At 42.7% G+C, this 6,266-nt stretch overlaps 1 long non-coding RNA gene across 1 annotated transcript; it reads left to right on the top strand.

The window, feature by feature from the left end:
- Positions 1 to 1,151: 1,151 nt before the first annotated feature.
- LOC144937581 (uncharacterized) lies at positions 1,152 to 3,045 on the top strand. The gene is made up of 3 exons (XR_013637759.1): positions 1,152 to 1,223; positions 2,004 to 2,139; positions 2,987 to 3,045. It is a non-coding gene; the product is annotated as an uncharacterized LOC144937581 (long non-coding RNA).
- Positions 3,046 to 6,266: the final 3,221 nt, after the last annotated feature.

Genomic DNA, 6,266 nt, shown 5'->3' with positions numbered 1-6,266 from the left:
GCAAGTATTTGACGTAAATTATGGCTTGGAGAAGAAAGCGACTGCTATGAGCCTCGGGGACATCGGTCTGAACTGTTCAGAAACGCCGATCCAGAACAACAGAGACCCTGATGGTGCAGAACAGTCAGGTGCAGCTATAGCTGCAGATGCACCTGACCAGGGTAGAAGGGACAGCCAGACTGGTAGAAGGGATAGCCACTCTATTAATGGAGGTAGCCAGCCTGCTAGGGACAGTCAAAACATCAGAAGAGATAGCCAGCCTACTAAAAGTGAAACTTCATCTCTCAGAAGAGACGGTCAAACTGCTATGCAGGAGAGCGAATCTGGTCATCAGGATAGCTCTACTGACCGGAGGGACAGCCAGCCAAACAGAAGGGATAGTCAGTCTTCTAGAAGAGATAGCCAACCTTCCAGAAGAGACAGCCAGTCTGCTGATAAAGACAGCCAATCTGCGAGGCGGGACAGCCAGCCAATCAGAAGGGACAGCCAGCCTGCTGATAAAGACAGCCAAGGTACTCGTGGGGATAGCCAATCTGCGAGGCGGGACAGCCAGCCAATCAGAAGGGACAGCCAGTCTGCTGATAAAGACAGCCAATCTGGGAGGCGGGACAGCCAGCCTATCAGAAGGGACAGCCAGTCTGCTGATAAAGACAGCCAATCTGCGAGGCGGGACAGCCAGCCTATCAGAAGGGACAGCCAGTCTGCTGATAAAGACAGCCAATCTGCGAGGCGGGACAGCCAGCCTATCAGAAGGGACAGCCAGTCTGCTGATAAAGACAGCCAATCTGCGAGGCGGGACAGCCAGCCTATCAGAAGGGACAGCCAGTCTGCTGATAAAGACAGCCAATCTGCGAGGCGGGACAGCCAGCCTATCAGAAGGGACAGCCAGTCTTCCAGACGGGACAGCTCAACTGCTAAACAGGATGGCCAAAGGGACAATGCGGAGAGCGACGTCTCCAGGAGAGACGACCAATCCGAGAGGAGGGACAGCAGCCAGTCTGACAGGAGAAACAGTGCAACTCAGAGGAAGGACAGCAACGCAGACAGAACGGACAGCAATACGGGAAGAAAAGGTAGTCTTCCTGGCCGAAAAAACAGCAACTCTGGGCGTAGGGACAGCGGTTCCAACAGCAGAAGAGACAGCAACCCAGATCAAAAGGATGGCAAAGGTGGGAGGAGAGACAGCGGCGGATCCAGCAGAAAAGAGAACCGCAGAAGGCCAGGTGCGTTGTTTGCTCTGCATTGTGCGAGTAGAATTGTACGGAATGAAAGGACGGGTTTCACAAAACACTTTGATGAAACTAAATTTACGGTTTTTAGCTGATGATAACAAACGCTTGAATGGAAGCTGTTATTTTGAAGATGCAAAAAATTACAACAAGTTGCCGTTATCGTCGTTGTTGTGTATTTTACTCGGATTTAATGAAATATTCAAATTCCCAATCTATGGCCATGACATTATATTTTATTATCACGTAGAGATAACACTATGTAATGTTTGCCTTCGGATATCGTTCCACACTGTTCAAGCGCAGACATCTCTAAAATACACATCTCAAATTCCCATGCTTTGTCCCAAACTGTTTCCTCGATTAAAATGCCCATTTCCGATGAAAGGCATTGCCAGTGCAACCACATATCAGGTTTCTCGTTGATTGTTGTAGTGTTCATTTACCAAATGTATAATTTTAATATTTCACTTGTATTTAAATGTGTTATTATGAATGATTCGTTTGTTTAATACCAAGGACTTTAGCAAAGTTTAAGCACTGTTTGGAAAATATTGTACATTTGGTGTTCATTATTGAAAATGTGTGATTGGAAAAATATACTGTATGTTGCTCCTTCAATGAATAATACCCCTTCTAATATTTCTGCAATATTAAATAAGCATTTGCATACTGTAGTACATAAGGCATATCCTGCACATAATCACGGAACGTAGAAGGCTTCTTTCACGTGACCGTCAACTATTTAATGAATCTATATCATTGTCATTATAGGTGGGAACGTAGAAAAATCAGTCAAGGATCTTCAAAGGTGTGTGGTATCATTAAACAGATACCAAACATTACTCAAGGAAGAAGCAGAAGGTTCCACCAAAAATATAAAGGCAGCATTTTCTGAAATGACTGATTGGTAAGTGAACTTGTGCAGCGTGGGTTTGAAAGGACTTCTGACTGTTAAGAGAGATGAGTAAAGAAACACGTTTTTCATCATCAGTCTGTTCTTATTCTTAGTTCTCTTGCGTATTTCAATAACTGGTGAATGCCTCGCCACACGATATCATGGGGGTTGTGTGACAATACTTCACCACGCTGGTTAGTTCAGGTCAGAGGCCTCAGAACTGGTTTATCAATCACTCGTCACTGATGCTAGCCAGGTCACGTGTGGTGGGACAAATTGTGATTACTCCCACCTCTTCCAAGACGTTTGGCAAGCGTGGAAGAATAGGCCCACATGTATGTATTGCATGCATGTTGAACTTCTTTCGCACCGTACATAGCCAAACGTGCTAATCAGAAGTGTGGGGGAAGGACAACAAACTAAACACGAAAAGAAGTTATAAAGAAATTCGTTTTCAATCTATATTTAAGAGTGCATACCTCCAGTGGCTTCCTAATATCGGAAGGAAGAGCGTTCCAGACAGCTGCAGAAGTGCATCTGAAAGCACGAGATGCAGTGACCATCTCTATTCGATGGTGAGCCAAAAGCCGATGTGAGGATGGTTTATGCTCCTTGACGCGATCAGCAAAATATTGTGGTTCAAATACTATTTAGAGGGGCTTTCTAGAGCTCCCACTAGTAGAGGCCCTTCTTCCAGAAATGGCCTAAGCAAACAAATGCAGAAAACTCCAAATGTAATTGGCCAAACATCCAGATGTACCACTCCACTGAAAGAGTTGGCTCAGTGGGTGTATTGCTCTGTTAAAAAGGAAATACTGTGCAACTATTAAGACGTATTACTTGTGTTTCTGACTTGAAGGCTCATGGACAGGGAGGTGAGCATCTTCACAGAGCTTGATAAAGTTAAGCACGAAGCGAGTAAGTTTTGCAGCATGCATTTGCATCAAGGACACTAACTAAATGCCGGTTATATATAAATTACTGGGCAAAAGAGAACGTTTTAAAATGCTGCTATCATCTATATGCTTTTTCAAGATAAATTGCCTGCATAAACAGCCAATGTAATTACCAACATCATCGTTAACACTGGCAAGAAAAATATCTATAATATGCTAATAGTTGGGGTAGTATTTGTTTAAAGCAGAAGGTGGGCAGGCAAAATATTGAGTAGCATGCTCTTAATGGCTTCAAATAAAGAGCCAGTAACGAATTAAGGTACTAAATGGCTCGATAAAATTACTTTGAAACATAGTTTTTAAATATTATGTAATACAAATACATTTTGAAATATGACCTATTTATTTTCAATATTTCTTGGTTAGCTTCAAACGTGGCCTGATTTATCCCTTGGGTGTGTTTTTTTACATGTTTGTCATGGGTACCCATTTATCTCTGTAATGTCCTTGCAGTGAGCATCCTGAATGCAAGGCAAAGGAAAGCAACTGAGCTGAAAAAGCTATGTGACAAGAACAATGCGGCCCAGATGTCTGATGCATATCTCACTGATCTGAGGGCTGAGATCAAGGTAAAGCAATTAACTTCAAGGCAATATGGGATGCAGCATGTTTTTAATAAACCGCCTGTATTATATGTGAACTGTGCAGCTAATGAGAACACTTACAGCAGTGATAATGCTGATGTGTTTTCGTTAGCTTTGAAATTTCCTCCATTTTGAAATCTTCGTCCAGCAGTAGATTGACAAAGGGGCGGTACGTGTGTGTAGTTTTCCATTGCATCACTGCACAAGGAATATACCATTACTGTTTGTGTTTTTCAGAAATTTGTAAGTGAGCGTAAATATGATGAGGAGCTTGGCAAGACGGCACACTTCATGTGGGACAGACAAGCCGTCAAGACAATGATTGACACCTTTGGAAACAGTAAGTACTACATTTAATACAACTACTGCTACTACTGTATAGGTTTTCACAGTCATGCTGCATAGCTCTCCGATGTGTTATTTTCGTCGTTTACTGCATGTTGCTTGGCACGATATAAGTTCAGTCCTTCGGCAACTGAATTCAGTTCTTGAAGAAGTTCCCAGCAAGTGGAGCGAACCCATCGGGCCTCATGGATGTGGAGCTAAACGTCATACAGTAATCGCGTCGAACAACAAGCAGTCCGTCCATAAAACACGTCATAAGACTCAACGCCAAGTTGGGTGTGGCTGCGTATTTTTTGAGTTGTTCATTTGTGGTACCGTACAGTGCAATTCAGAAACCCAGCACATTTAGTTTTTCCAGGGGCGTGGCGATGCTTGTTCTTTTGTCATTTATCCGTGTCGTACAAGGATGCGGGACTATTTTGAAAGAGGTTCGACAAGTTCAATGAGGTTACGATTCAACGCATTTTTTTACGCGCTTTTATTTAACTTGCCCTGTTGTCTGTTTATATTTTTTCAAATCTTTGACGCCTAATATCTTCGGATCTACGAAACCTAAAGAGCTAAAAAAATTGTACACATGCTCGTCGTCTCGCGTGACAATTTAAGATTTAATTTAAAGTAACCGGTCCAAGTCCCGCCGATCATGGGCCTCTGTGTTTTTGACTACATTTTTATTCCACTATTGCAAATATATTAGAATTATCCAGACAATAATGAACTATTACAATAATGAACTATTATTGTCTGGATTGAAATCTTAGAATGAATATGTACATGTAAAAAATATGTTTACAAGATTAAAATTAAATCAATAAATTTGTGTAAAAACATGTGTTTCAATGCACACACTTTTATTTGGACTCAAAAATATAAAATACATTCTTTTGACCCCAGAATTTATAAAATTTTATGAGCTGAGTAAAATTGGTGGCTTTCATTGAAAAACAATTTTTTTACCAAAATGTTTTAACATGAAATCACCAACGAAAAGCTGCATACATTGAACAGGTCCCGATCTTTAATAAGGGTTTCTGTTGCTAATGGCGTCTGGTAAACTAGCAGCATTTGTTCAACCAGCCTGATTTTACTGATGAAGTTGAACAGGGTCCAGAGTTTGCCTGCTTATTCAAATGCTGCTGGACAATAATTTCCCTGAAAGCCAATAGGCCTAAAGAATAAAAAAAATTATCATTTATATCTGTAGCAACAGAACGGCATTCTGTTTACGTATGCTCTTTCCGATACATAGTGGCTGTAATGTTGCAAAAAAACTACGTACGTCTTTATTTTCGGAAAATATGATTGAATATTTCTCTGTTTGCCAGTCACCCATCCAAAGTTTGGACACGCGACGCTTGTCTCCTTACCAGTGGATACCCTGCTCGAGGCCAGCACTGTCCACCAATCTTCATGCACTACCCCATCCCAAAGCCATCCCCTTTCAGCTCAAACTGCTACTCAGGTGGCGACGCTAACTCACAATAGTCCCCATCCAGTTCAACAAAGTCCTTCAGCTGCTGCCCAGTGCAGTCCTCCTACTGCTCCTCCTGTTCAGCTCGGTCCTGTCGCCATCACGCAAGGCAACCCTGTGGCTGCTTGTCAAGGAATTCCTGTTGCCAATTCTCAAGTCATGTTGGGGCCGATTAAAAAAATCTCTGAAGCTAATTCTGAACAAAGTAACGTAGCTGCTACTCAATACAGGCCTGCACCTGTTAATCAAAGCTCTCTGAGCAATGCACAACAAAGTAGTGTAGCTACGACTCCATACAGGTCTGCACCGGTTAATCAAAGCTCCGTGACCTATGCTCAACAAAGTAGTGTAGCTACGACTCCATACAGGTCTGCACCGGTTAATCAAAGCTCTGTGGCCTATGCTCAACAAAGTAACGCAGCTACTACTCAACACAGGTCTGCAGGTATTGCTCAACCCAAGTCTGCACTTGTTCAAGAAAGCCTAATGGCCACTACTCCACACAGCACTACACCATCTACTCCACACAGCACTACATCTACTCCATACAGCACTACATCTACTACTCCACACAGCACTACACCATCTACTCCACACAGCACTACATCTACTCCATACAGCACTACATCTACTACTCCACACAGTACTACACCTACTACTCAACACAGCGTGACAGCTGCTACTGAACTCAGTGCTACAGCTACTACTCAGCGCAACACTCAAGTTGCTATGCAACACTGCACTGCAGCTGCTGCTCAGCACAGCACAACAGCTACTACTCAA

Source organism: Lampetra fluviatilis, chromosome 2 (assembly GCF_964198595.1).
Source record: "Lampetra fluviatilis chromosome 2, kcLamFluv1.1, whole genome shotgun sequence".
Lineage (NCBI taxonomy): Eukaryota > Metazoa > Chordata > Hyperoartia > Petromyzontiformes > Petromyzontidae > Lampetra > Lampetra fluviatilis.
The sequence above is the reverse complement of the archived record's forward strand: the minus strand, read 5'-3'. Positions and strand labels throughout refer to the sequence as shown.